Here is a 10,000-nt window from a genome sequence, read left to right on the forward strand (position 1 = left end):
GTTCATTGGGTCCTCCTCCTATTGTACGAATGGTAGATCCAGACGACTGTTGGTAGCAGGTGACTGGTACCGCGCACACACACTCACACTGACTGGCTGACTGGCTCCAGGCGGCGCTCTACTGGCAAGTTCACACAGGTGAGTGCCCCAGTAAACAGGTGGCAGGGGACGTCGATTTGCAGGTGTGTACGTCACCTGCTTGATGGGGGAGGGAAGGGTGAGGGAGGGGGTGAGGGATGGGGTGAGGGAGGGGGTGAGGGAGGGGGTGAGGGAGGGGTTGAGGGAGGGGGTGAGGGAGGGGGTGAAGGAGGGGGGGGTGAGGGAGAGGGAACAGCACATGCTAAGTCTCTGATCAACACCTGTGTCAGAATGTGTTTAAAACACCTTCATCACGGCTGTCGTCGCAATACCGATCTGGACCCCACCAAGAATTCCTGTACATTTTCACATTCCGTTCACCCTCACTATTCACTATACGCATACTGGTGCTCACCATCAGTCACAATACACACTCAAGTGGTCACCAGCACTCATCCATACTAGTGGTCACCACCAGTCACTATACACACTCTAACCATCACTATCAGTCCCAGTACACAGTCTAAAGGTCATCAAGAACCACTATATACACAATGGTGGTCAGTAACACATTATTCACACATTATTTATATCTTTTTATTTTTATATACAAGAGTTCGTACATTCTTGTACAGTCACCAGCTCGCATAGCGTCTCGGGCAAGTCCTTAATCCTAATATTCCCTGGAATACAACCAGGTACCTATTTTACTGTTGGGTGAGCAGAGGCTACAGTTAAGGATTTGTGCCCAGCAAATCCTCCCCGGCCTGGATACGAACCCAGGGCAAAGCGCTCGCGAAACGCCAGGCGAGTGGATCAGTGGTCAAGAAGTCACTTTGTACACACAGTAGTGGTCAATATACGTAATGTGATTGTAAAGGTATTTAATAATCTTTGACACATGGCCCAGTAGACAACTGTTCAATAGTTAGTGATTCGGTCCGTATAACTGCGAGCTGTAAATGGTGGCAGCGTTGGGATGGTGGTAGTGTTGGGATGGTGGTAGTGTTGTGATTGTGGGAGTGTTGGGATGGTGGCAGTGTTGTGATCGTGGTAGTGTTGTGATGGTGGCAGTGTTGTGATGGTGGCAGTGTTGTGAATGGTGGCAGTGTTGTGATGGTGGCAGTGTTGTGATGGTGGCAGTGTTGGGATGGTGGCAGTGTTGTGATGGTGGCAGTGTTGTGATGGTGGCAGTGTTGGGATGGTGGCAGTATTGTGAACGGTAGTGGTGCTGTAAACTGAAGGCAGTTACAGTAACTGTGAGAAGGTCCTATAAGCGAGTCACACAATGAAGCGAAAGTTGCAACTTGTTGACCAGACCACACACTAGAAGTTGAAGGGACGACGACGTTTCGGTCCGTTCTCAAGTCGATCGACTTGAGAATGGTCCAGGACGGACCGAAACGTCGTCGTCCCTTCAACTTCTAGTGTGTGGTCTGGTCAACATACTTCAGCCACGTTATTGTGACTCATCGCCTTTGCAACTTACAAATTCCAAAATGCAGAAACCATGAAAGCTGTTGAAGAAGGAAGAAGTGCAACATGGCGACAGAAGGCTATTTTGGAAAAAAAATCCAGAATTTAATTGGAAATAAATTTCCATTTTGAATTACGTCGATATTTGGCCGTAGTCCATAAGAGCGAAAAAGACGTAATTTGTTAGAGGACGGGTTTTTAAAGCAGGTACATTCAAATAAATCTACAGTTTACCATATACTTTCATTTTCTCTAACAGGTTTTCTTTCATTATGCGAGGGATATCTACAGTATTTATAGCTGGTATTTGTAGCCCATTGCAATACATTGTATCTCTCATTCTTCCTTCCCACAGGAGGGCAGCCGGGTAGTATCCTACTCATGACCATTGACGCCCATATATCAACTTTCCACAGTACGTTATATATCAATTATTCAAATAAAATCTGCACAGACGTAATAATATGCATCACAAAGACACCTCATTTAAAGAAAGTTATTTTTAAGCAGGAAATAGGTAAAGCAAAGATGACATAATATATAATAACGTAAGGAAGTCGTTTTGCATGTTTTTACCCACACACATATTCACGGACGATTACACATTGTATTTACATACAAGTTTATGTGATCATTATATCGACATCAGAAGGACGAAATGTATTGGTAAAAGTAAGGGGTATCGTCGAACGAAATGTGATTGATGCCACTCTGATCAAACAATATAACAACAGTATTAATGTAAGCTCTGGCATGTACAAAATATATCACCATATAAGCTTCAATATAGCACGTCAATACAATATAGCATCCATTTAACCCTCCTCTTTCGTCCCCATTTTATCCTTAGGGATCCCCTTTCATATTCTGGTTTATAGATCAATTGGCCATTATTCTTATGGTCGTGGTGGTCAGGTGACCTGCCCTGGCGGATATAAGGTTGTCATCCACGTTTCCTTTCTAAAAATACTCTGATGAAGGTAAATTGAGCCGAAAGCGCGTTTAGCATTCTCTATTTTTCACATATATATATATATATATATATATATATATATATATATATATATATATATATATGTGTGTGTGTGTGTGTGTGTGTGTGTGTGTGTGTGTGTGTGTGTGTGTGTGTGTGTGTGTGTGTGTGTGTACCTATACATTTGTACATACAAAAACAATAAATAAATGGATACGTCAATAATGAATTTCAGTGCATTTGGTTTCCTATGTAAATCAGAATTAAAAATACCGATTTCCTCGCAAAATTCTGAAATTCACAAAACATCCCCGGTCCCACGGCGGCCCACGGGCGGGCGGAGGACTATGCCAGCCAGAGGTCTGAGGAGAGCGCCGGACAAGCCATCAGACCGTGAAATTCTTCCTTTATATACTGCAGTCTCTCCTTCACACGAGCTACGAGCCTCGCAACAGAAAATGTAAATACATGTTTGTTTCATGTTTTAGTTATTTTCTTTTGTTATAACAGAGTGTGAATAATATGGTGTTTGTCTGGTTTGGTGTCTCAATGTTTGCATGGCAAAATGTTGATGTGTCAGGTTATTGTGATGTCTTTGTGTATCGCCAGAGGTAGAACTATTTATTTGACAAAGCCCGAGTGCATAGGAGAGAATTGTGTGAATCATAAGGTTAGGCTTCAGTGGAAGCTTCGAAATCCTCGTGAGGGCAGTAGCACTCCAGGTTGCAATTCTTTTAACCATGTTGTGGTACAGTGGACTAGAGCGCGCCTGGGAATACTCAGTGCATAGGTACGAATCCTCATCACGGCTCCTGTGAATTTGTTCTTTGTATTGCTGTTCGATAGTGTTCATGACTCAAAACTTGATCCCTGTGAAACCTATCCTTGTGTAAGTAAAACTTACATTAAATATTAGCCCATTAGTGAATACATTACAAAATAAATTACAAAGTCAATAAATTTTTGTTCATAATCAGTTCTTAAAAAATAAATCACCAATATTATTTTAGAGTTTATTGTATAATAGGAGCTTAGTATTGAATAGAAGCTAAATGCAGACTTTGAGCTTAGTAGAACAGCAGCATAATACGTGGACTAGTAGTTTAGTGAACGAAAGCAGCTTAGTGAACTAAAGCAGCTTCGCGAACAGCAGCAGCTGACTTATAAATAGCAGCTTTGTGAAAAAAATAGCTGTTTAGCGTGGAATAATAGTTATGTGTTGTCTAACAGCATACTAGCATCCTTGAATAGACAAGCAGCTTAGCGTAAACTAACAGCTAAGAATAGACTAGCAGCTTTACATCATACTAGCATGTAATTCTACCTTTGCTTATGTGCGATTTAATGTTACCTGTTTAGTTGAAACTTGTTCCTTTTACTTAACAAGTCCGCCTGAGCCACACAGCTTTGCACCTGTTCAGTCCAGCCGGAATTGTCAAAGTTTCTAACAGTTGTTACGAAGTAAGCCTTCTAATACTAATTTAAATTTCAAAAATATCTACAAATTTTTAAAATTATAATGGAGCTGTAGTCTTGCATTAGTTTTAATTTTTCCGTCACGTCTGTAATTTGGTTTGTGGAACGAGTTTAAAATTAGAATTTAGAATTTGAAGTCTGATTATATTTTCGTGAGCTAAAAAGCAACTTTGACAATTACGTCAGCAGGTGATGTGTTTTGTCCTCGTTGTAATTGCATCATCTTCCCTGTTAGCTAATCTGTTTATCTCTAGGGATGCTGCATTGGCTCTGTGATCAAAAGGGGTCGACAGCATCGCCTCTGGTGTCACCCTTGTCTAAGTGGTGAAAGGTCTTTTTCTCTTTCTCTCTTTCTCTACCTTTGTCTCTCTTTGTCTGTCTCTGTCTCTCTCTCTCTGTCTCTCTCTCTTTCTCTCTCTGTCAATCAATCTGCCTCTCTCTCTTCAACTAAGACTAGGGATTATTATGCATGCCACTAAGGTTCCTAATGAAAATGCAAACAAGAGCCGTTATCCTACATCAGCCTGGCCCTTGCGACTCTCTCTCTCTCTCTTTTCCTTTACAAACTCACATGAAAGCAGAGCACAGCCTTCACCGAAAACATCATCTCTTGTAAATCACAAATCTTTCCTCCCACGCCTACACATATTCCAATAGCATCACAGATTATATAAATGGAAAGGCACATTCCCCCCTGCGTAGGTATATCGGATTCCATTATTGGCAGCTACGACCTTTGACTCGTATGTTGGTGGGGGTTGAAGAAGGGGGGGGGGGGTTGGGTTGGGTTGGTGGTTGGCGAAGGAGAAGGAGGAGGAGGAGAAGGAGTAAGCAGAGGAGGAGCAGGAGGAAGATAAAGCGGGGAACTGAAGACGAAATCAGAAAGTAGGAAGAAGAGATTGAAGCAATGGAATGAGTAAATATGAGAAAGAGGCCGATCATGATAAGAGAGGAAATATAATGAGGCAGAGTTGCCATTGCATTTTACTCGCCTCTAATATCTCTTTATTACATAGGAAATATGGCTCTTTATTGACGGAATCTGATGGAATCCCATAGTGTAAGGTTCTCTGTGGATGAAGTCAGATGGAGTCCCACAGTGCAAGGTTTCCTATACGGACAAAAAAATGCAGTTCCATGGAACATGTTTCCTTCTACAGAATATGCCTGTGTCTCTAAACAAGCGAAGACCGAGTTGAACTCACTGGACGAGTCTAAGATTGGCTCTACTTTGCTAATGAACATGACAGGTGGAGTTGATTGAATATAACACCATGAACTAATGTACAGAAAGTACACCATGTACAATGACAAAAAAATTCATAGTACACCAAGAACTAATGACAAAAAGTATAAGCCACTCAATGGGTGACAGTCTTGACCCTTTTTTTCTAGTATATCTACTTAATATTCCTAATAATAATATTTCGTTAGCATGTCAACGTTCAATTCTACCTGAAGGTCTACTATTATCCTTGATAAAATTCAGTACTACTCAAAGAAAGGACTATTTTCACCTATGCCTACGTTCACTATTTCATCTAACTCTTGCTTTTGAACGAACAGCTTCTAACAGATCTCGAACGCACTCTCCGTCTCTTTCTCTATTTCCTTTCCGTATCCATATCTGTCTCTTCCTTCTCCTTCCCTTCTAAGCCCACACAGCTGGACTCGACCTTCGTGGCGTTGAAACGAAGAACCTCTGCAACATTTCTTGCATCTCATTAACAACTTAAACAATTGTTGGTGATTATGTTGCGAATTAATTAGACCTCTTAGCGAGACGCCTAGTTGTTGGGAAGTTGAGAATTGACGAGGGAAATGAGATCTTTCGGCGGTTGTTGTTATTGAGAGAGAGAGAGAGAGAGAGAGAGAGAGAGAGAGAGAGAGAGAGAGAGAGAGAGAGAGAGAGAGAGAGAGAGAGAGAGAATAATAGTCCAAATTGAGATGGGGACTGGGGGAAAAATAACTTTTAGAAGAACCAGACCTATTAGTGACAACATATCAACAGGATAACATCATCGGCTTATGTGACGTCGGAGAACATTTGAACGTTACAGTTCGAACATTTGCTACAAATTCGAACTCTAAATATTCAAACCTGGCATATACTTATGAAATTCAGGATAATTCTAAAATTTCTTTCCTTCACACATTAGTTACTAATACTGAAGATCAGTTTGTTAACGTTAGTTCACCGTAAACCCACAATCTAAGGATTGGGTTTACATTGCCTTTGTGTTTAAAACTTTGCAAAATGAATACAATTAAATCTATAATAAATAGAGCCTTTAATTCGGATAATTTAGTTCGCTTTTTTAATTATTTGATATTGAAGTTAAGTTTCTGCATGAATTTTTCATTTTGAATGAGTTTCCTAGCGAAATATTTAATTTCGAGGAGATTTTTAACCACCAAATTTAAATCTACTCTCCAGATCCCTACAGTCTCTAAAGAAATACAGTATGTCAAATTATTATATTTAGGTACAATAAGTTATTACATTAGGAAGGAACTTGGGCATATTCTTAGACATGTCTACAAATTAGTTTGTAGTTCGTTCCTTCTGAGGATATATATATATGCGAAAGTACTTAAGGATATTCCTGTTTCAATTCTTCCTCCGTGGTTTGACACTGTCACATTTTTCATCATCAAGTGTTAATTTTCGTGATTTACACACACACACACACACACACACACACACACACACACACACACACACACACACACACACACACACACACACACACACACTCACACACATACACAGCTTTGAGTGTAGATATGATAGAGCCCAGTAGGCTCAGGAACCTGTACATTAGTTGATTGACAGTTGAGAGGCGGGACCAAAGAGCCAGAGCTCAACCCCCGCAAGCACAACTAGGTAAGTATACACACACACATACATACATACATATATTATTAAATATGACCGAAAAAGTAAGATTAATAATTCTAACACGAATTTTCTCAATCTTTCGTACATTACGCTTCACTGTTGGAGGTAAATAAAAAATCACTTCTCCAAAATTCATTTTTATTTCTAGTCTGACGCGACACGGGCGCGTTTCGTAAAACTTATTACATTTTCAAAGACTTCACAAATACACAACTGATTAGAACTTACGTATTCTCTGATTTTATATCTACATTTGAGTGAGGTGGGAAGGGTGATGTGGCATTAACACAAGACAGAACAAGGGGGGATATTAATAGGGTATTAAAAGTATCAACACAAGACAGAACAGAAACAATGGGTATTGAATAGAAGTGTTTGTAGAAAGCCTATTGGTCCATATTTCTTGATGCTTCTATATTGGAGCGGAGTCTTGAGGTGGGTAGAATATAGTTGTGCAATAATTGGCTGTTGATTGCTGGTGTTGACTTCTTGATGTGTAGTGCCTCGCAAACGTCAAGCCGCCTGCTATCGCTGTATCTATCGATGATTTCTGTGTTGTTTACTAGGATTTCTCTGGCGATGGTTTGGTATATATATTACATACATATATATATATATATATATATATATATATATATATATATATATATATATATATATATATATATATATATATATATATATATATATATATATATATATATTGAAGGAGGTCGTAAGGAGGAACTTAAAGATAGGAACAATTGGCATTGTCAGAAAGGTAAACATGTTGACAACGAAGAATGGGACTCGGAACACAAGGCACAAACTCAGAAATGCGGCGCCTCATTTAGCTGAACAAACACCGTGACAGGTGAAAAAGATGAAGACTGTTGACAATAAATTAAACAAAAAAGTGCTCTTTGTTTCTTCAAGCGTAAGAAAGTTTTGGCTGCATTTATTTCATCTGAAGATCTCTCGTCCTGGGAACCGTTAGCACAACCGTTGTTAAATGTAACGTTGGTAGTCTAACGCTGTTAGTGTAATATAACTACAATCTAGTTACGGCAATCTAACCAGTACAATACTTGTCTTCTACTCGGCAACCTTTTCTTAGGTTCATCTCCTCCAAGGTGCGTCCGATCTTAAAGATACCTTCGACTATTTTACCGCACTGAATAACCCAAAACTGTACTTTCTTGAATATAATTTAATGATACTAAATATATTATAAATGTGTGTATATATTGGTGCAGGACAGATTATGTTAAAGGCAATGGTTCTGTTGGTATTTAATTGTGTATGAAGCACGTTGGTGATGCATTGGGAGAGAGAGGTGGGATTCGAACCTAGAAAGAGAGTTATACACTGTTTAACAAAAGTTTCTTCATAATCATCCCCACGTCTCAATCCCCTTCTCATCAACAAACGCCAAAGGCTCGTTAATCCAGCCACCAAACTTCTTGTTTATGAATAAAAACACTTTTCACACGATTCACAACTGATGGCCGAAGTCTTTTTCTCGAGTAGTGCTTCCTTCACCTTCTCTGCTCGCATTGCACCTCTCTAAATGCTTCATTCACAGTCTGCAAACACCATTAATGAACAACTGAACCTAATCACCCAGCCAAAGCTAAGTTAGACTTAGCTATTCACCACATTCAGGTATGCAATAATATTACCTTATATTTGAGAAAATAGAAATTTTGAATACGTAGTACATTACATATTGATGAATGCGTCTTCGGGCTTCGCCACCGCTTGGACGAGCCTAGCCCGACGACAGGCAGTAACTTTAATATATTGGGTGAAGTTCCAGTAATTTGTAATAATTTTCAGATTAACTTAATTTCTCTATTATGTAAAAACCAGGTATAAATGTTCAAACATTAATATATGTCTATCTCTCTATATTCATATATATCTATCTTTCATATTTATCTATATTAAAATATAAATATTTTCATATTTATCTATCTCTATGGCATAAAAGAAACTGGATTAAAGATGAGACATGAAACATATTAAATAAGTTATGTATATTTCAGGCGTACTGTTATTGTCTTCATTATTCCACAAAGCTAAAAAATGCAGCTCTAATTCTTCATGTGTGCTCCAAGGAATAATCTCTGTCTTATGTTCAATAAATCATATATCACGTTATTACAAAATAATGTCCCGTAATGATAGCTTGTCCATAGTTTATCCCTTACTACCTGATTGGTTTTAAACATAGAAAACGTTGAATAATTCTTGTTAAACTAAGAAGAAACCTTATCATTGCAAATAATTCTGAATTTTGACATTTCAGTTCATTCTGAATCCAAAAATAAAACGGAAGTAAAAGTAAAAAATATGCAATAATATACAAATATTAATTATAACCAAAGAAATAAAAGAATTCATCGTAAATATACACTTATATTCGCCTATTGTATAGCTGTGTTAGCTTTAGCAACACCTCTGTCAATATATGTATTTTATATATAATAATTTATTATTTTATATATTTATATACAAGAAAGTACATCAAGCTTGTGAGAATACGCATTATTGGTGTTCATACTAATCCACTAATACTCATAGGTAAATGTTAAGTACTAATATTGGGGGAAGTGGGTAGCGCAAGGTAGGAAACTATGAGGATGAAATTAGGTACTTTTTGCTATTACTTTGAATAAGGCATAGGCTGAAAAAATTTTCTATTGATTAGGGAATGAGTTCCCCAATTTTCGTCATTTTATCTGTTTGGAGTATTTACACAGATTTAGTTTGACTCTGGGGATATCAAAGAGATATTTACTTCTGGTGTGGTGATCATGGGTTCTATTATGCCTATTAAGGAAGAGTTTCAGCTCAGGATTAGCATTTAGGAACAAGGTTTTGCACATGTAAATAGCACAAGAGAATGTGTGGAGTGAGTGTATGTTTAGCAAGTCTAGAGATGAAAACATAGGGGGCTGTGTTGTCTGAAGACAAAGTTTGTTAAAGATTTGATAGCAGATTTTTTGCTGGGTGATGATAGGCTTGAGGTAATTTGCAGTAGTTGAGCCCCATGCACAGATACCGTATGTAAGACAGGGATAGATTAGCGAGAACTTTAATGAGAGGAAACA

The 10,000-nt window shown here is 38.6% G+C and overlaps 1 protein-coding gene across 2 annotated transcripts in view; it reads right to left on the bottom strand.

Moving 5' to 3' along the window:
- LOC123764423 (ras and EF-hand domain-containing protein homolog) overlaps positions 1 to 130 on the bottom strand; it is a 40,942-nt gene extending 40,812 nt beyond the window's left edge. For both annotated transcript variants that reach the window (XM_069316115.1, XM_069316114.1), the window contains exon 1: positions 88 to 130. The gene's annotated coding sequence lies outside the window, so the exon portion shown is untranslated. The remainder of the gene's footprint in view (positions 1 to 87) is intronic.
- Between the last annotated feature and the right edge of the window lie 9,870 nt (positions 131 to 10,000).

The sequence above is a fragment of the Procambarus clarkii genome, chromosome 82 (genome assembly GCF_040958095.1).
Source record: "Procambarus clarkii isolate CNS0578487 chromosome 82, FALCON_Pclarkii_2.0, whole genome shotgun sequence".
Taxonomy (NCBI): domain Eukaryota; kingdom Metazoa; phylum Arthropoda; class Malacostraca; order Decapoda; family Cambaridae; genus Procambarus; species Procambarus clarkii.